Source organism: Eriocheir sinensis, chromosome 1 (assembly GCF_024679095.1).
Source record: "Eriocheir sinensis breed Jianghai 21 chromosome 1, ASM2467909v1, whole genome shotgun sequence".
NCBI classification, from domain to species: Eukaryota; Metazoa; Arthropoda; class Malacostraca; order Decapoda; family Varunidae; genus Eriocheir; species Eriocheir sinensis.
The window spans coordinates 10223443-10244596 of NC_066509.1; the positions used below are offsets into that span (position 1 = coordinate 10223443).

Here is a 21154-nt window from a genome sequence, read left to right on the forward strand (position 1 = left end):
TCATCCACCCCTGACCTACCTACCTGCCCACACACCCACGTCCCGCCAGGTGTTCTTCCCTGCACCTGAGAACTTAACTAGGTGAACCGGTGGGCATGTTTTCTTTTTTTCTTTCTCTCCCTCTCTCGCCCACTTTCTTTTTTTTACAACCCAATTAGCTGAGACTAGGTACCGGTCCTCCCATGAAGACAGTCTCTCTCTCTCTCTCTCTCTCTCTCTCTCTCTCTCTCTCTCTCTCTCTCCCATAAACCATTATTATGATAAAGCGATGGAATTAGCGGAGGGAAAATATATAAACTATTCATAGCAATATTACCAGCGAATAAACTATTCATAGCAATATTACCAGCGATCTCATGTCCCCAAATTTATTCATACTATGCACACACACACACACACACACACACACACACACACACAGAAAGATACAATACCTTCAATGGTCATGATTTAGAGAAAGAAAATACGCATACCACTGAGAGAGAGAGAGAGAGAGAGAGAGAGAGAGAGAGAGAGAGAGAGAGAGAGAGAGAGAGATATGAAGGGGTGAAAGGGTGAGGGACAAGAGGCTATATAGAACCTAAATTTTTAGCACTCTAACCACTCGTGTGTGTGTGTGTGTGTGTGTGTGTGTGTGTGTGTGTGTGTGTGGAAACGTGGGTACAAGTGCGTAAAAGAAATAAACCTACGCAGCACACAGAAGAGGAGGAGGAGGAGGAGAAGCAAGACGCACCACATACTCATCAAAGGTTGTGTTTATTACTGTCATGAATGATTAAGGAAAGGTCGTGTGTGTGTGTGTGTGTGTGTGTGTGTGTGTGTGTGTGTGTGTGTGTACAGAGGCAATGAAAGGACCTACCACCCTTTGTACTTTATCTTTGCCTCCCTCCCTCCCTCTTCCCCCTCCCCCCCTCATTATTCTTTCTTGTCCACCCACCTTCACGTCCTTCTCTATTCTCCTCCGTCTCTCCATCTCTTTCCTCCTTTTGTAAACACACATACACACACACACACACACACACACACACACACACACACACACACACACACGAGACAAAAGGACAAAACGAGAAAATAAATAAACAAACAAAGAGTATTTAAAGCTGATAGTGAATATAATAGCAGAAAGAGAAGGATGAAAATAAGTGGAAGAAAAAAGAGGAGGTGGAAGAATACAAGGGGAGTGGGGATGCAAGAAGAGGTGATAGCTTCTGGAGTGGAGGGAAGAGAAGGAAAGGGTAGATGGGAAGATGATGGTAATAGGAAAGATGAGAGGTCGATAAGGTAACGGATGAAAGAAGAACCAAAGCAGGGAATTTAAAAGATATTGACGGGAAAAAAAAAGCGGGTAAGAAAATGGAGAAGATGAAAGCAATGAATGGGGAAGGAAGGAAGATAGAAAGAGGTGAAGGCGAAATACTAAAAAGAGAGGAAGTGAAAAATAAAAATAAAGGAGGGAAGGAAGGAAAGTTGGAAAGTTTCGTTTAGTCGGCGCAACATCTGTGGTCATATGCCGGAGAGAGACAGAAAGGGAAGGAATTATAGGAGAAGGGATATAAAGGTGAAGTGGGAGCAGCGAGGCGAAAGGAAGTAAAGAAAGAAACAGAAAAATAAATTAAGAGGAGGTGAAGGTGAAATAATAAAAGGCATGGCAGTGACAATGAAAAAGATGGGTAATTAAGGACAAAGGTGCAACGTGGCCTGAGAAAAAATATCAAGAAAGAAATAGAAAAGGAAAGTAAGCGGAGGTGAAGGCAATTTAATAAAAGGTAAGGCGCTGACAATGAAAAATAACGAGAAGGCAGGACAAAGCGAGAGGAAGGGAAGCAGATGGAGGGTGGCCAAAGAAAGAAGGAAAGGAATGGAAAAGGAAAGGTAGAAGAAATGAAGGAGAAATTATATGAGGGAAGGCAGAGAAAATGAAGTATATGGGTAAGTAAAGAAATAGGGAAAGAAGGAAATAGGTCAAGATTTAAATAGGAAAGGAAAGACAGAGGAAGTAAAGAAGTGATAAGAGTGGTGAAAATGAAGAACATGAGTAGATAAGGAAATAGGAAAAGAAAGAAAATAAGAAAAGAAAAAAATAGCGAGGAAAAGAAAGCAGGAGTAAAGGTAAGAGTGACAATGATAAATAGGGGGTAAGGAAGGGCAAAAAAAAAAAAATGGTAATAGAGATAAGGTGAAGTGATGCCTGAAAAAAAACAGAAATAAATAAATGGGAAAGAAAAGGAAAGTCGAAACAGTAAAAGGTAAGGCAGTGACAATGAAAACGAAAGGAAGAAAGGACAAGGGGAAGGTGATGGAAACAGGTGTGCAGAGTGAGGCTTTGTAACACCTGCGCTGCGTCGTGTTGGTGGTGGAGGCAGCGAGGCACAGGTGACATAACAGGTACCCGGACACACCATCAATAATTGTCATGGGGATCACACCTGTCTCGCCCGCCCATCACTCTATCCTCGTCTCCATATGGCACCCCTACACGACCTTCCCATTATACACCCACTCCCCTTTACCCCCTACTCCATATCCCCACCTCACTCCCCTCTCCACTACACAGCCTCCACATTCCTCTTCGCCCCTTCACCATGTCACCACTTCCCTCCCCTCTCCACATCCACCTTCACCCCCTACACACCATAGACATCACCACTTTATCCCCTTCGCTAAAATGTCACCACTAATCCATCCTCCACATTATTCCACCACTCCACCCACGCCACCATTGCATTCCTTCTACGCTACTCCATTATTGATCCCTCTCCCTTACATGCCACCACTCCACCCCCAAATACACCACTACTCCACCTCTCTCTCTAATACAACACCCCTATTCCACCCAAAAACAAACACAAACCAATATATCATCATTCTTCTCTTCACTAAACTTTCTTTATTCATTCTCTCTCTCTCTCTCTCTCTCTCTCTCTCTCTCTCTCTCTCTCTCTCTCTCTCTCTCTCTCTCTCTCATCAGGTCCTTGAGTGGCTGTCTCCCGTCTCACCTGGATCATCTCCGTCAGGTAAACAGTTAAAAGATGGAGGAGGAGGAAGAGGAGGAGGAGGAGGAGGAAAGAGAAGCATTACTAGAATAAAATAATAACAGTAAGGTCCAATATGATTTCAACAACATGGTGCGCGAAAATAAAAAATGAAAAGGAATAAACTTAACCAAATAATACAGAAAAGGAAAATATGAAACAGTGAAAAGACAGACATATGGGGGAGCAGAAAGGACGAAAGGATTAACTATAACATACGGACATCAATATCAACTACACACATACAGAAAATGGAGGGAGGGGAGGAGGGAAGTGCAGGGAGGAGAGGAAGGGAGGAAAAGGCCGGGAGACAAGATGAATGGACAGATATAAAGGACACGAATGAACGAGCCGATGGAGATAGATAGCCAGATAACGAGAGAGAGAGAGAGAGAGAGAGGACGAAAGGGGAGAAACAACGAAGAGAAAAGAGGAAGCAGATAGAGCAAAAGAGAAAGGAAATAAAAAAAAAAGATAAACGAAAGAAAAGGAGGGTGGGAGCCATGGAGGTGAAAGTGCAAAGGTGTTCTGGAAAGCCACTAGACAAACAGACGATAAGACGGAGGAGAGGGATTGAAGGAGGGAGAGGGAAAGGGAGGGAAGGCAGAATGGATGAAGGGAGGGAAAAAATGCTGAATAAAAGGGAGAAAGACAGAGGGATAAAGGGAGAAAAAGGGGGATAGATGAAAGGAAAGAGAATGAGTTATGTAGGAAAGGAAGAAGGAAGGGAAAGAAGGATACAGGAAAGGAAGGAAAAAGATGTATGGATGTGCAAAGTCAGAGATGGAAGGTGGAAGGGAGAAAAGGGGGGATGGATGAAAGGGAGAAGAATGATAGGTGAAGAGAGGGAGAGAGTGATGGATGGATGAGCAGACTGAGAGATGGAGGAAAGGAGAGGAGGAGGGGAGAAGTAGTGTGCTCCGGACAGTGGCCATAAGAGGATATCAAGGACGCTTTGGTCAACCTTACCTGCACCCACACACCTTATTTATCACATGCCTCCTCCTCCTCCTCCTCCTCCTTCTACTGCTATTGCGCATCTCCCTCAGTCATTTCCATATTTTCCTCCTCTCCTCTTTCTTTCATATCCCTATCTATCTTCCTCCTCTTCCTCTTCCTCCACCTCCTCCTTCTCCTCCTTTTACTACTACTCTTGCGCATATCTGTCAGTCATTTCCATATTTTCCTCTTCTTCTCTTTCTTCCATATTTATCGTTCCTCCATCTCCTCTTTCTCTTTCTTCCTCATCTCTATTTTTCCTCCTCCTCCTCTTCTCTTTCTTCCATATATCTATCCTTCCTTCCTCCAACTCTTCTCTTTCTTCATGTTTCCTCCTCCTCCTCATCTTCTCTTTCTTCCATATATCCATCCTTCCTCCTCCAACTCTTCTCTTTCTTCCTCCATGTTTCCTCCTCCTCCTCCTCCTTCCTCTTGTATATCCTGTCATGCATCTTTCTTCTTCACTGCCCACATCCTCTATTTTTTTTCCCCTCTACTTAGTTTTTTTTTCTCCTCTTCCCCCCTTCTCCTACAAAACCACATCCTTCTCTATCCTATACTTTCAACATTTCCAGCTTCCTCTCAATTCCTTGCTCTCGGGTTCCAGTTCCCCTTCAGTCTCCTCTACATTCTGAATCTCATCTCTTTTAAGCCTCCACATCCTATTGCAATGCTCCTTCCTATTCCGTTTGCTCTCTCGCTTATGCTCCGGCTCTTGAAACCATCCTAGTCCTTTTGCTTCTTGCTGTCTGTCCGTCTGTCATGCAATATTTGACCTCATCTTCCTTCTCCTCACTCCTTATAATCCATCTCTTCATATCCTCCTAGACATTATGCTTCTCTCCATATACAATTCTCCCTTCTCCCTCTTCTCTTCCTCCTATGTTTCATCTCAAAAAATCTTCCTACTTCTTATGGTTCTTGCTGTTCTCTCATACACAATTCTCCCTCATCTTCCTTCTGCTCCTCCCTTATTCTCTATCCCTTGAAATCTATCTAGTTCTTATGCTTCTTTCTGTTCCTAATACACAATTCTCCCTCATCTTCCTTTTCCTCCTCCCTTATTCTCTATCCCTTGAAATCTATCTAGTTCTTATGCTTCTTTCTGTTCCTAATACACAATTCTCCCTCATCTTCCTTTTCCTCCTCCCTTATTCTCTATCAACTGAAATCTATCTAGTTCTTATGCTTCTTTCTGTTCCTAATACACAATTCTCTCTCATCTTCCTTTTCCTCCTCCCTTATTCTCTATCTATTGAAATCTATCTAGTTCTTATGCTTCTTTCTGTTCCTAATACACAATTCTCCCTCATCTTCCTTTTCCTCCTCCCTTATTCTTTATCTCTTGAAATCTATCTAGTTCTTATGCTTCTCTCCTTCATATACAATTCTTCATTCTCCTCCTCCTTCTCCTTATGTTCCATCTCTAAAAATCTTCCTACTTCATATGCCTCTTACACCATTCACCCCCCTCCTTCTTCTCTTCTAAATGTTTCCTCCTTCCCCATCGCTTTACTTAGTCTTGTTTTTGCTTTCTCAGACGCAATTGTTCTTTTTCTCCACCTCGGCATCCTTCCAATTCCTTTTTTTTTTAATCCAGTTTCTCACCTTCGTTCTTTCCTCCTCCTCCTCCTCCTCCTCCTCCTCCTCTTCCACCTCCTTCTGTTCTTGCTCCAATTTTTTTATCTATCTTCCTCCATTATATCTTGACCCCCTCCTCCTCCATCTCCTCTTTCTGATTACCGTTGTTGTTTTTTTCCTTCTTGCTGCTATCTTACATTCATCACACCACGTCTCCCTCCTCCTCCTCCTCCTCTTCTTCCTCCTCTACCAGCTTATTCTCATCTGCACGCGACAGGGAAACACAGGAACAAGGGAAGGAGACGGGAAGTAGAGGAAGGGAACTACAGAGTGTGAAGGTCGTTGAAAATGATACATATCGTAACAAAAATGTGAGGTCGTTATAAAATTACTCAGAAGTCTCTCTCTCTCTCTCTCTCTCTCTCTCTCTCTCTCTCTCTCTCTCTCTCTCTCTCTCTCTCTCTCTCTTTCCTGGCAGTATTGACAAAGGATAATCTACGGGGGGGGGGGAGGAGGAGGAGGAGGAGGAGGGAGGAAAGAAAATAAAAAACGGAAATAAAGGAAAACAGGAAAGAAAAATGGAGGAAATAATAAAGACGAAGAATGAAATAAGTATACCATACCAAGAGTACACACACACACACACACACACACACACACATACACAGTGGCTGTCGTGATTATTGTGGCCTCAGATACACACACACACACACACACACACACACACACACACACACACACACACACACACACACACACACACACACACACACTTCCTCTTACTCACATCTCCCCAAGGTCTCATAACACTCCTTCCTCCCCTTCCTCCCCCTCCTCCCCTTCTTTATCCTTCATCCCCATACTATACGTCCACTCATTATCATTCCTTCCCTTCCTTCTCTGCCCTTCCAGCAATTCCCTTCATATCTTACGTTCTATTCCAATTACTTCTTATTTCATACATCATCCTTTCCCTTCCCTTAACAGCCTATTAAATCGTTTGTCCTTGTGTTATTCTCTCCACCTCCCCTTTAGCTTCTCCTCCTATCTCCCTTTTATAATGCAATCTCTCATCTCACCTCCCTCTTTATCACAACCCTCTTCCTTCCAACATTTCCTTTCCCCTCCTCTTTTTCCTTCCTTCCTTTTATCTCTTGCTCTTGTCTTTCCTTGCACTCTGGCCTCCTCCTCTAAAAGCTCCTCAATTTCCGTCTTTTGCTCTCCTTCCACTTATCTTCTTTGTCCTCTTATTCGCTATCATGACTTCTCCTTCGTTCTCTCTCTCTCTCTCTCTCTCTCTCTCTCTCTCTCTCTCTCTCTCTCTCTCTCTCTCTCTCTCTCTCTCTCTCTCTTAATTCACGTTATGTCAATACGAGAACAAATACCAAATCAGCCGTAGATACTATTTTTTACATTTTTTTTTTACAGTGTGTGTATGTGTGTGTGTGTGTGTGTGTGTGTGTGTGTGTGTGTGTGTGTGTATACATCCATGAAATGACTGTGCAGAAATAATATGTACCAATTGTGCTAGAAATCCGTGCATGTGTGTGTGTGTGTGTGTGTGTGTGTGTGTGTGTGTGTGTGTGCATTATACTATATTATACCGCACCAAGTCATTGCCTGCCAACGGTGACACCACACGCACAAAAATAAATAAAATAAATAAATAGATTATAAAAAAAAATGCAAGGAATGGCATTTATTATTTTTCCATTACTAATACGTTCATTGACATCATATTCATCAACAAAACAGAGAAGGAATTGCCGGAAGAAAAAAACATTTAAACCTCTTATGGACAATGTATCCTTAAAAATAAGGATTAATATGAGAGAGAGAGAGAGAGAGAGAGAGAGAGAGAGAGAGAGAGAGAGAGAGAGAGAGAGAGAGAGAGAGAGAGAAAGGTGAGAGGTGAGTTGAAGAATAAAATACATAAAGTTTCCCTCAGCAGGTGGAAAATAATGTTTGGTGCAGGTGAGGGCAACGATACAGGTGTGACGCGATGGGAGAAAGGAAAAGGACAGGTGTGTGTGTGTAAGTGTGTGCGTGTGTGTGTGTGTGTGTGTGTGTGTGTGTGATGAGTCATACACACTCAACAGCCTTGATCCGTCTCGCTTTCAGTCACTGGCTGGTTACCGTCTACTGATAGTGGTGGTGGTGGGTGGTAGAGGTGGGTGGTGGTAGAGGTGGGTGGTGGTAGTGGTGGTGATGTGTGGTAGAAGTGGGTGGTGGTGATGGTGGTGGTGGTGCTGGTGGTGTTGTTGGTGGTGGTGGTGGCGGTTAGTGGCAGTGGTGGTTATGGCTGGTGGTTAGTAGCGGTAGTGGTGGTTGTGGTGATCCCAAAGAAGTTAGTGTCGTGATGTAGTGCAATCAGTGGTGGTGCAGGTAGTGGTGACTTGAGGTTGTGGTGGTGATGAGGTTATTGTTGATGTCATAACTACTGATGGTGCTAGTGATGATGGGGGAGTTGGTGGTGGTGATGATGGTGGTGTTACAATATTTCTCGTTCTGACTCACACACCGCAGGCAAGGGAGGGAATCTTTCCTCCTCCTCCTCCTCCTCCTCCTCCTCCTCATCCTTCTCCATCAGGTCAATAACCCACGTGTTTAGCGAGCATACGGTAGAAGTACACACACACACACACACACACACACACACACACACACACATTTTCCAGTGATAGTGATTAATGACTGGACACAAGCACAATACGTCATTTTTTTGTGTACGTAAATGTGTGTGTGTGTGTGTATGAGAGAGAGAGAGAGAGAGAGAGAGAGAGAGAGAGAGAGAGAGACCCACCCATTCCCTTGCCATGAAGCCGTCATAAAAACGGAAGAACGAAGGAAAAGAATAGGAGGCGGTGGAGGAGGAGGAGGAGGGGGAGGAGAAAAATCACTTTCCCTCCGTCTGAGTCACATCTGTTGTCCGGGAGAAGCAACTGAGAGGAAGAAAGGAAGGGAGAAAATTATGAAGGATGAAAAGGAGAAAGGAAGGAAGGGACGGAAACAAGAAACCTGCGGGTGAAGGACAAGCAAAAATATATATAAAAAAATTAGCAATCAAGAAAATATTAAGGCACCGTAAAAACAACGCACAAATAAAATAATGAAATAAGGAATCAGGAAAGGAATAAAGCTGAGGTAGGGCTGGAATTGGAATGAGAAGGAGGAGGAGGAGCAGAAATTCAATGTGCGTGTGTGTGGGATATGTCGCGGGAACAGATGATGTATAATAACTGTGAATGTGGGAAGTGCGAAGGAATGGGATATATGGGATGGAAGTTGGATAGATAGGGATGAGCAACTGAGAAATGAGAAGAAATGGGATATATGGGATGGAAGTTGGATAGATAGGGATGAGTAACTGAGAGAAATGAGAAGAAATGGGATACATGGGATGGAAGTTGGATAGATAGGGATGAGCAACTGAGAAATGAGAAGAAATGGGATACATGGGATGGAAGTTGGATAGATAGGGATGAGCAACTGAGAAATGAGAAGAAATGGGATACATGGGATGGAAGTTGGATAGATAGGGATGAGCAACTGAGAAATGAGAAGAAATGGGATACATGGGATGGAAGTTGGATAGATAGGGATGAGCAACTGAGAAATGAGAAGAAATGGGATACATGGGATGGAAGTTGGATAGACAGGGATGAGTAACTGTGAGAAATGAAAAGAAATGGGATATATGGGATGGAAGTTGGATAGATAGGGATGAGTAACTGTGAGAAATGAGAAGAAATGGGATACATGGGATGGAAGTTGGATAGATAGGGATGAGTAACTGAGAGAAATGAGAAGAAATGGGATACATGGGATGGAAGTTGGATAGATAGGGATGAGCAACTGAGAAATGAGACGAAATGGGATACATGGGATGGAAGTTGGATAGATAGGGATAAGTAACTGTGAAATGAGAAGAAATGAGATACATGGGATGGAAGTTGGATAGACAGGGATGAGCAACTGTGAGAAATGAGAAGAAATGGGATATATGGGATGGAAGTTGGATAGATGGGGATGAGTAACTGTGAGAAATGAAAAGAAATGGGATACATGGGATGGAAGTTGGATAGATAGGGATGAGTAACTGAGAAATGAGAAGAAATGGGATACATGGGATGGGAGTTGGATAGACAGGGATGAGTAACTATGAGAAATGAGAAGAAATAGGAGATATGGGATGGAAGTTGGATAGATAGGGATAAGTGTGAAAAGAAATGGGAAAGATATGGGATGGATGTGAGATGGATAGGGATGTGTGACTATGAAAAGTGAGTAGAAATAGGAGATATGGGATGGAAAATGGATGGTCCCGTGAAAGGATGTGAAGGTAAACGGGAAAATTGGGTCAGGACTATGGCATGAGTGTGTGTGTGTGTGTGTGTGTGTGTGTGTGTTTTACCATATAAGGCAATGAAAGGTACCATTGCCTTTCTAGAGCTGTCGTTCCCCTCCCTTCACCTCCTCCCCATTCCCTGCCATCCCCACACCTCCCATCACCTCCCCTGCCTTCACTCACCTTCACCCCCGCCTCTCCTTTCCAGACCACACACACACACACACACACACACACACACACACACACACACACACACACACACACACACACACACACACACACACCGAATATTAAAGCAAAATTATAACAGTACTGATATTTATTTATAATGCTGAGAGAGAGAGAGAGAGAGTACTGGTAGGGGACAATGGCCGTCATCTCCATCGCATGACCTCCCTACATCCTCCTCCTCCTCCTCCTTCTCCTCCACTTACATACGTGACTTCCGCTCTCATCACTCTTCCTCCTCCTACTGATCTCCTTTTTCTATTTCCTCTTTGCGTATCTTTCAAGCTCAGAACTTTCCTTTTTTTCTCTCTCGTTTCTCTCACAATGTCCTCGTTCTTCCTTCCTTCCCATTTTAACTCCTTTTTCTACTTCCTTCTCTTCCTCCTCTTCTTCCGCTTGCTCCTCCATTTCCTCTTTGCATATCTTCGTTACTCAGAATTATCACTGTTTTTCTCTTTCGTTTCTTTCATATAGTCTCCCTTCTTCCTTCCTTCCTTCCCAGTTTTCCTCTTTTTCTACTTCCTTCTCTTCCTCCTCTTCTTCCACTTACTCCTCCATTTCCTCTTTGCATATCTTCCTTATCAGAATTTTCACTTTTTAATCTTTCGTTTCTCTCACATTATCTCCCTTCTTCCTTCCTACCTTCCCATTTTTCCTCTTTTTCTACTTCCTTCTCTTCCTCCTCTTCTTCCGCTTGCTCCTCCATTTCCTCTTTGCATATCTTCCTTACTCAGAATTCTCCCTTTTCTTCTCTTTCGTTTCTTTCTCCCTTCTTCCCTCCTTCCCATTTTTCCTCTTTTTCTACTTCCTTCTCTTCCTCCATTTCTTCCACTTCCTCCTCCATTTTCACATCCTCTCGTTACTAAACTTCCTCTATTTACTGAGCATTTAATATTCCCTTTCCTACCCTCCTCCTCCTCCCTCCCTTCACGTCTTCACCTCTCCTTCCGCCCTTCTCTCTCTCCTCACTCTTATCTCTCGTTTGAAATGTCGATAGTAATGCGTCAATATCAATACGTGGGTGAAATAGTATGCTCTCTCTCTCTCTCTCTCTCTCTCTCTCTCTCTCTCTCTCTCTCTGATCCACAAGCTCCCTTTCCTCCTTCACTGCCTTCCCGTTCCCTCTCTAGCACCGCCTTCCCAATCCACTTCTCTCCACCTCTTCTCCTTTTCACACAACACCTTCCTCCTCCTCCTCCTTCTCCTCCTCCTCCTCCTTCTCCTCCTCCTTCTCCTCCTCCTCCTCCTTTACCCATACCTCCTTTAACACAATGTTCCTCTGTCCCTCACGAGACCTAGGTACTAAAATTTCTCAAGGGAGTTTATTAGAAGGTGAAAAGAAATAAGAGAAGATAAAAAGCGAAAAGAAAGAAATGAAAAAGGGCTCGGATGAAAGAAGGAAGATTGCAATATCGAGGTAAGAAAAAAAGTAAAATATAAAAACGATAGATGTGAAAGAGGGGGAAGTGGTAACTATAAAACTAATTGTAAAAAGGAGATACCAAACAAGATAATAAAAGAGAAGAACGTAAAGAAAGGAGAGAAAAGAGAACAAAGGGGAAGCGTAAAAGAACAAGGATGGAAATTGAAGAAAAATAGAAGCGGATATATATGCAGATAGGAGAGAGAGAGAGAGAGAGAGAGAGAGACAGACAGACAGACAGACAGACAGACAGACAGACACACACACACACACACACACACACACACACACACACACACACACACACACACACACACACACACACTCAAGCTGGAGAACCATAATCCCTCCACGAAACTTATTTTATTAACACTCCAACTCAGCCTCTCTCTCTCTCTCTCTCTCTCTCTCTCTCTCTCTCTCTCTCTCTCTCTCACTCTCTCTCTCACACACACACACACACACACACACACATAAGGAAGGGTACGCAGGTCTATTAAATCCCTTCGTTCCTCCAGCTAACCTCTCTCTCTCTCTCTCTCTCTCTCTCTCTCTCTCTCTCTCTCTCTCTCTCTCTCTCTCTCTCTCTCTCTCTCTCTCTCTCTCTCTCTCTCTCCTCCTTCTCCCTCTCTCTCTCCTCCTTCTCCCTCTCTCTCTCCTCCTTCTCCCTCTCCCTCTCCTTCTCCCCCTCCCTCTCCTTCTCCCCCTCCCTCTCCATCTCTTTCTCCCTCTTCTCCCGCTCCCTCTCCCTCTACACCTTTTTTTGTACCTTTTCCCTTCTCTTCAATACTTTTCGTTATCGTTGGGTGGAAGGTGGAATTGTGTGTTCGTGTGTACCTTACGTTTTCCCTTATCGTTGTGTGTGTGTGTGTGTGTGTGTGTGTGTGTGTGTGTGTGTGTGTGTGTGTGTGTGTGTGTGTGTGTGTGTGTGTGTGTGTGTGTGTGTGCCGCCGCCGTGCCGTTATAATGACGTAATCTCGCCTGTTTTCTTTGCCAGTCGATTCTGACGCACAAAAAAAGAAAAGACTTTCACAGAATAAATATTTGAAAATGTTCCCTTCGTCTTTCTTCTTCCAGGCGGCGGCGGCTGAGGTAAGGAGGAGGAGGAGGAGGAGGAGGAGGAGGAGAAGCTGGGGAAGGCGATGAGAAAAAAAAACGCTGGACAAAGGGAATGAAAATGCAAAAGAAGACTAGGAGGAGGAGGAGGAGGAGGAGGACAAGGTGAACAGAGAAACCAAGATATAAAATGAGAAAATAGCAAAAATAATGAGGGGAGGGGGACAAAAACATGGAAAGAAAGGCACCATAAACCTTCTTGGCTCATAGAGGACTAGGAAAGGGAGAAGAAAAAAAAAGAGGAGGAGGAGAAGGAGGAGGGGGAAGAGGAAGATAGTGGGGAGGATCAGAAGAAACGGGAGGAGGAAGAGCTCAGAAAGGCGATGAGCTAACAGGGTACGAGGAGGGGGAGGAAGGGGAGGAGGGGGAGAAGGAGTTGGAGGGGGAAGAGGAGGAAAGTGGGGAGGATGAGAAGAAAGGGGAGGAGGAAGAGCTCAGAAAGGCGATGAGCTGATAGGGTATGAGGAGGAGGAGGAGGAGGAAGAAGAGGGGGAGGAGGAGGAGGGGGAGTGGGAGAAGGAGGAGGAGGAGGAGGAGGAGGAGAAAGGGGAGGGGGAGAAGGAGGAGGAGGAAGAAGGAGGAGGAGGAGGAGGAGGAAGCAGAGTAGAAAAAAAAGCTGGTTCTGCATGACGGAACGGAGTGGGATAAATGAAAAATGTGGGAAAAAACACAAACAATAACAAGGAAAACGTCCCACCTGTGATATTTTCCCAGGTAAGAAAATAATAACACACCTCACAAACCCCCTTCCTCTCCATGAAAATAAGTACTTCCCTCCCTTCACCTCCCGTCCTTATTTCCCCGTAACTTACCCTCGATTCCGCCTTCCTCTCATACGTTATTCTTTGCTTCTTTCCCCAATACGACCCCTTTAAGATGTGTTGATATCCCCACTTCCTCTTTCACTAATCTTCTTTTTCTTTCTTCACTTTCAACCTCCTGCCCCTTCACTTTTCCCTTCCTTAACATTCCTTTCACATTTCTATATTTCCACTCTTCAACTGCATCGCGAACACTACCCACTGCACCTGTACCACCACAACACCTTTAATCACCATACGCCAGGTAACACTTCCTAGTCTCTACCACTCCATATTAATCTATTCTAACACCGCTTCCCCTTTACTATTATGACCACCGTTGGCAAATTATCGTACTCAGAGAATCGTATTTACCGGTTTTCGACACTTAACTATTGCCAAAACACATGAGGGTTTTAACGATAACTATAAATGTGGTGGAAACAGTTTTGGATCGTTAGTCGGTAATTATAATCAGGCACCGTTGCTTCTAACCCTTATAATCCAGGTAACACTTTCTATACACTCTAACACTCCCTTATTAATGATCGCACCTGACACCCCAACACCTTTACTCTTGATCTCCCTACGCCAGGTAACACTTCCTATACACTCTACCACTCCCTTTTAATGATCGCACCTGACACCCCAACACCTTTACTCGTGATCTCCCTTTTAATGATCGCACCTGACACCCCAACACCTTTACTCGTGATCTCCCTACGCCAGGTAGCACTTTCTATACACTACCACTCCCTTATTAATGATCGCACCTGACACCCCAACACCTTTACTCTTGATCTCCCTACGCCAGGTAACACTTCCTATCCTCTACTCCCTTTAACGGACCGCACCCTAACAGTACCAACGCAACCTTAACTCCCTTCGTCACACCCTCTCTCTCTCTTCCCTCATCTTTAGTAGCAGCGCCCGTTCACTTCCTTTTTACACTTCGACACCTATGACTCACCTCTCTCTCTCTCTCTCTCTCTCTCTCTCTCTCTCTCTCTCTCTCTCTCGACGGTAGCCACAGTTCCCGGCCTTCTACTAACGGGTGTAACGCGTCCCTGGAGCAAGCCTGTGCCTGAGGGAGGAAGGGGTGCGTAACGCGGGGACGGCGAACCACCACCACCACCACCGCCACCACCACCACCATCAATCATCACCACTCAACTTTCTGCCAGGTGAGCCACGTGTCAGTCTTCCCCTCTACCACACATCCATCATCACCACTACCACTTCCACCTCCACTAGTATCACCATCATCATCATCACCACTCAGCCAGGTGAACCATATGGCCCTTTGCCCTCCCTCCTTTCCATCTTCGCATTCATCATTAGTGGGCGTGCCAGGTGTGTGTGTGTGTGTGTGTGTGTGTGTGTGTGTGTGTGTGTGTGTGTGTGTGTGTGTGTGTGTGTGTGTGTGTGTGTGTCCATCACCATCATCACCACTACTACCATATACCACCACCACCACCACCACATACTAATCAACTCTTATATCACCACGACCTCCACCACCATTGTCACCACCACCACCACCACCACATATACATAAATCACCTAAGTTACGTAATGAATTCTCTACTTCGGGTGTTATTTTTCCCTCACTCCTCCCTTCTCTCCTTCCCTCCACCCTTCGCGCCCTCGTCCCCTCCCTTGTACTTTACAGTTACATATATTACCTTACGGAGCCACCTCCCTCTCCCTCCCTATCTCCCTTTGCTCTCCCTCCTTTTCCTCACTGGCCTCGAAAAGTCCCCTCCCCTTCTCCCTTCGCTCTTCCTGTGCTACTACGTGTTACCCTAAAGACGTCCAATTCCCCCCCTCCTCCCTGCTCCTCCTTCCTTAGAATTCCCCTTCGTCCATGAGACAAACACTTCCTCTAGACGTAAACAAAGAGGTGGACACACACACACACACACACACACACACACACACACACACACACACACACACACACACACACACACACACACACACACACCTGTTATTATTATTATTATTATTGTTATAACACACACACCCACACCCACCCACACACACGATAAAAAAACAACACGTTACAAAAATATAAACGTAACACACAAAATTGGCTAAACAAAGCCCTTGATAAGGTAAATATTAAACTGTAGTCATTACATTAAATTATCATTAGTATTATTACCATTTTTATTAATAATATTACCATCAGCATAATTTTACACTTTTAATGCAACTCGATTCCAAACAACAAAACGCAATAATAACAATAAAACGCAATAATAACAATAAATTCAACAAACGGGTACGGCTCCTGTTTTCATCTGAGCGAACTTTAAATATTGATGTGTGAAAATAATAAGAATGACGGCACGCATCAGGCACAGATGAGCACACTAGTAAATAAAAAGTAAGGAATGAAACCCCCAAAATTATTCACCCCAATCGCAATCACAACACCATCACTTTTTTATTTCAACATGTCATGCTCTACCACAACAATTAACACCTTCACGCTATCACCGCCCCCTCCACTCCTGTACAACAACACAACATCACACACACACACCTCCTCCTCCTACCTCCGCCACCACTGCTGCTGCAATCTCCGTTGTTAGCCTTATCTCCCGAGCTATCTCCCCAGCTATCTCCCAGCACTCTCTCTCTCTCTCTCTCTCTCTCTCTCTCTCTCTCTCTCTCTCTCTCTCTCTCTCTCTCACACACACACGATAACATTAGTATGCATTTTTTTCCTCGGGCATAACGTCATAACTTAAAATATAGCTGTTGTTTATGTTTGTTAGCCTTTTGACCTCCTCCTCCCTCCTCCTTTTCCTCTTCCTCCAAAACTCCCACCACGCCCCTCTCGTTTATTCCCGTATTGCAAAAGTTAAAACATAATCCAATTTAAACACACAAACACACACACACACACACACCACATAAAAAACGTTCGTAACCCATTCAAACCATATCATTACAACATTCCCTCCGAACTATACAACTTTATCACTCTATATTTCAACATCACCACCACCACCACCGCCGCCACCACAGCCACATGACACTAAACGGGAACTAATGCCCAAATATTTTGCTCCACACGACCCTCACGTGAATACACCAACTCTAACGCATTACAAATAAATTAATAAATACATAAATGAGGGATGAAAGAACGCCAAGCACCATATCATGACCATTTCAACTTTCATTATATGTTTTTAAAGGGGCATTAAAGAGAGAGAGAGAGAGAGAGAGAGAGAGAGAGAGAGAGAGATGTAGCTTCGAGGTGGAGGAGGAAGAATAGTGAAAGAAAGGTGAGGAAAAGAGGATTGTCGCCTAGGGGAAGAATAAAGAGAAACTGCTCGAGAGAGAGAGAGAGAGAGAGAGAGAGAGAGAGAGAGAGAGAGAGAGAGAGACCCAAGAGTACATGGAGGGTAGTAAAACCGGAGGGAAGATGGAGGAAAGGATGGAGAAGCAGCAGTGTAGTTGTAGTAGTAGTAGTAGTAGTAGTAGTAGTAGGAGGAGGAGGAGGAGGAGGAGGAGAAGTAGAAGTAGAAGTAGTAGTAGTAGTAGTAGTAGTATTGGTGGTAGTAGTAGTAGTAGTAGTAGTAGTAGTAGTCGTAGTCGTAGCAGTAGTAGTAGTAGAAGTAGTAGGTGGAGGAGGAGGAGGAGGAGGAGGAGGAGGAGGAGGAGGAGGAGGCTGGTCTGTGTGGAGGTAGGGCGTGTCATGCGAGGCAGGCCAGCCTACACCCGCAGCAGCAGCAGCAGCAGGCTAACCGGGCCCCCTCACGCCACACGTCCACCATTACCAACTAACTCATATTTACAACTCCTGCCAACTTTGACCTCCTCTTCCCCTTACCCCTCCTTCCTTGTTTTCCTCCTCCTCATGCATTCATCCTCCTCCTCCACCTCTTCCTTCTACGTATATTTCTCTTCTTTGTCCTCACCCTGCACGTTGTTATCTGGTTCTATTCCTTTTCTTACTCTTCTTTCTCTTTTATGTTCCCTCCTCCTTCTCATTCATGTCTCCTCCTCCTCCTCCTTTTCTTTCTCTTCTTCCGTTATCATATTCCCTTCTCTCCCTCTTGCTCTCATAATTCCTTCTGCCCCTCCTCCTCCTCCTATTCTTTCTCTTCTTCCGTTTTCATATTCCCTACTCCTCTTCCTCTCATATTTCCTTCTGCCCCTCCTCCTCCTCCTATTCTTTCTCTTCTTCCATTATCATATTCCCTTCACCTCTCCCTCCTCTTCCTCTCATATTTCCTTCTGCCCCTCCTTTTCTTTCTCTTCTTCCGTTTTCATATTTCCTCCTCCTCCTCCTCCTCTAGCTCTCATATTTCCTTCTGCCCCTCCTCCTCCTCCTGTTCTTTCGTTGTTATCCTTCGTTCTCGGCCCTCTCTACCTCCTTTCATTCATTTGTCTCTTCATTCTAATTTGTCCTACTGTTACCTTTCCCTCCTCTTCTCTCCGTTCCTGCATACTCTTCCTTTTATTATTATTACTTCCTCACATTTTTCCTTCCTTGTTTTTCAATTAACACCATCCACCTCCTTTCTGTTTACCCTCTATACATTAATTACGGCTTGTTTGCTCTTCCTCCACATCCTTTATTTGTGTTTACTCTCCTCCTCCTCCTTCTCCTTCTTCTTCTTCTTCCTTTCATGGTCATTATTTTGATGGTTTTCCTCTTTCTTTTCCTCGTGGGGTTTTTCTTCGGTATCAGTTTCGTTTTTTTAATGGTTCGTTCAATTCGTTTAAATTATTTTCTTCTATATCCACCTTTTTCTTTTTTCCTCTTCGCTCTTACTGTCGCTGTTCCGTTATTTACGCTTTCCTTTTATCCTTCCTCCCTTCCTCTCGTAGTCTCTTCTTCTCTTTGATTTAATTATCCCTTGTCCTTTTTTCCTTAATTTCATTCGACAATCTCTCTCTCTCTCTCTCTCTCTCTCTCTCTCTCTCTCTCTCTCTCTCTCTCTCTCTCTCTCTCTCTCAATTTGCACTTTGATCATGGAAAGCAAAAATCGATGCCCGCCCGCTCTCTCTCTCTCTCTCTCTCTCTCTCTCTCTCTCTCTCTCTCTCTCAATTTGCACTTTGATCATGGAAAGCAAAAATCGATGCCCGCCCGCCCGCCCGCCCGCTCTCTCTCTCTCTCTCTCTCTCTCTCTCTCTCTCTCTCTCTCTCTCTCTCTCTCTCTCTCTCTCTCACACACACACACACACACACACACAGGTAGGTAGAAATGTAACAGGTGCAGCGAGGGATGAGTCCAGGTAATAGGAGTGAAAGGGGGGAGGAGGAGGAGGAGGAGGAGTGAAAATAAAAAGGATGAATAAGGAACGTGGCGAAAAGGAGGAGAAAGGAGTCAAGGGATGATGGAGAAAGGAAGGAAAATAATACGAAAAGGATGAGAAAATAAAGAGAGCAAAAATGGAGACGGGTGGAAGGAGATAAAAGGCGGGTGGAGGGAAGATAATGAAGGAACGAAGGAGCAAGAGAAGAGGGAAGAGCCATGAGGAAGGAAGGAAGGAAGGAACAAGAAAGAAGGATAGAGGAGGAAACAGCCAGGAGGAAGCAACGAATGAGAAAGGAGGGAAAAGGATGTAAGAAAAGGGAGGAGGGAGCGAACGAGAAAAGAAGAGTAAGGAAGAGAGGGAAGGAAGGAACGAAATAAAAAGAGGAATAAAGAAGAGACGTGAGAAAGGGCTGCTGAACAAGAAAGAAAAAGAAGGGGGTAGAGGAGGAGGAAGAGGAGGAGGAGGAGGAGGAGGAGGAGGGGGAAGACTCAACTGCACATGGGAAAGAAAAGTGGAAGGGAGTTATAAGATTCACCTGGATCTGCAATTTCCGGTAAGTTGAAGGGGAAGTATATACACACACACACACACACACACACACACACACACACACACACACGCGCGCGCATTCTCATGTCTTGCTTCGTTACCCAATCCGTTCCCCTTAACTTTATTACCTTCCTATTCCTTTTCCATTATCCTCAACACCGCACCATCCCGTCCTCTAACTCTTCCCTTCCCCTTAACTCCCCATGACGCCCCACTGCAGCCTTCTCCCTCTTCCTTACTCCTTCCGAACATTGCTCTCCCTTATCCCCGCTCTACACCTTCCCTCTTCCTCCCTCATGTCGTCCCTCTTCCACTCATTTTCATCACCTGCTGACTCCGACTCATCCTTCATCTTGTCAAATATCGTGTGTGTGTGTGTGTGTGTGTGTGTGTGTGTGTGTGTGTGTGTGTGTGTGTGTGTGTGAGAGAGAGAGAGAGAGAGAGAGAGAGAGAGAGAGAGAGAGATGCACCACGGTCAAGACTTTCTAATAAAGGTATGAGTTTGGGAGTGTGCAGCTTCTCAGGCCGTGTGTGTGTGTGTGTGTGTGTGTGTGTGTGTGTGTGTGCATGCCAGTGTCAGGTATGTACGCACATACGCAGCGCTACGCAAGGCTATGCAGGGCGGGCGTGAGTAGCGTCACTATATCGGGGTTGGGCGGGCCAGGCCAGGTTGTTGGTGACCGCTGCCAGCCTGCAACAGCCCGCCGCCCACACCCGACACACACACCCAGACACCCCTTCACCCAGACAACCCATCCGTCCGCCAGCCCCGGCACAACACTTGCCCACCCCTGACCCCATCCACGGCCAGCGGCTGTGTTCACGTGTGGCGGCCCTGAGGCGGCCGGGGCGGGGCGGGGCAGCGGGCGCCCAAGGACAAGCCGCAGGTCAGGTGAGTCGTCTTACCTGTTGCTACAACACCGCTCACCTGCCAGCGGCTCCCCCGCCCCGAGCTAGCCACGCCTGACACTGGCACCGTGCAGCTATCACTTTACCCCGGAGGTGGGCCCGACGGCAGCGGCGGAGACTCACGTCAGTCAGCACCGTCGCCGCCGCCACCGCCGCCGCGGGTAATCTGTGGCACACAATGACAGTTGATAGCGGCAGCGCCAGGCCCAGGCACGCACACCCGATGCGCCACGGCCGCCACAGCCACACAACACAGTCCCACACTGCAGGCAGGACACGGGCGGTGCGGGCCACTTACAGACACCAGCGGCCTGCTGTGCCTCGACACCCTGACACAGGCGTCCCACAGCTGTGTCCCGGTGGGTGCACCTCGTCCCGTGCACGCTGTTCCCCACACCTGAGTACCAACACGGCACAGCGCGGCACGACACGCCACGACACACAGGAAACACCGCCACACTGTTCACTCCCGACAACCACAACTTGTTGAAGCCACTCCAAAGGACAATTTTCTGTTTGTCTTCAAGCTGCCGCCGCCTGCACCCTGTTTGACTTCAGGGCGGGGCGGGCCAAGCTGAAGCAGCAGAGGCCGTCACCCTCAGAGAGACAAGGTGGGGCGGGGACCCCTAGGAGCACGAGTCCACCCCTCACACACGGCTCACCTCGCGCGCACAGCCACTCCTCACCAGCCGACGGTCACAGTCACACTAACCTCCCAGCGGCCCCGCCTCCCCGGGCCGCGCGGCTCCCTCTCCATGCTCCACACCCTCCACTCTCACGCAGCCTCCCTCCAGCCCTCCACCACTCCCCACCAGTGCCACCTCCCGCCCCTCTCCAACGCATCTACTCTGCCCTTACACTCCCACCGGGGGCCAT

General features: G+C 45.9%; 1 protein-coding gene across 1 annotated transcript in view; it reads right to left on the reverse strand.

Moving 5' to 3' along the window:
- The window catches only part of LOC126996520 (uncharacterized), a 77822-nt gene extending 56894 nt beyond the window's left edge, over positions 1-20928 (reverse strand). Inside the window, exon 1 of the mRNA XM_050857451.1 lies at positions 20365-20928. The gene's annotated coding sequence lies outside the window, so the exon portion shown is untranslated. The remainder of the gene's footprint in view (positions 1-20364) is intronic.
- Positions 20929-21154: the final 226 nt, after the last annotated feature.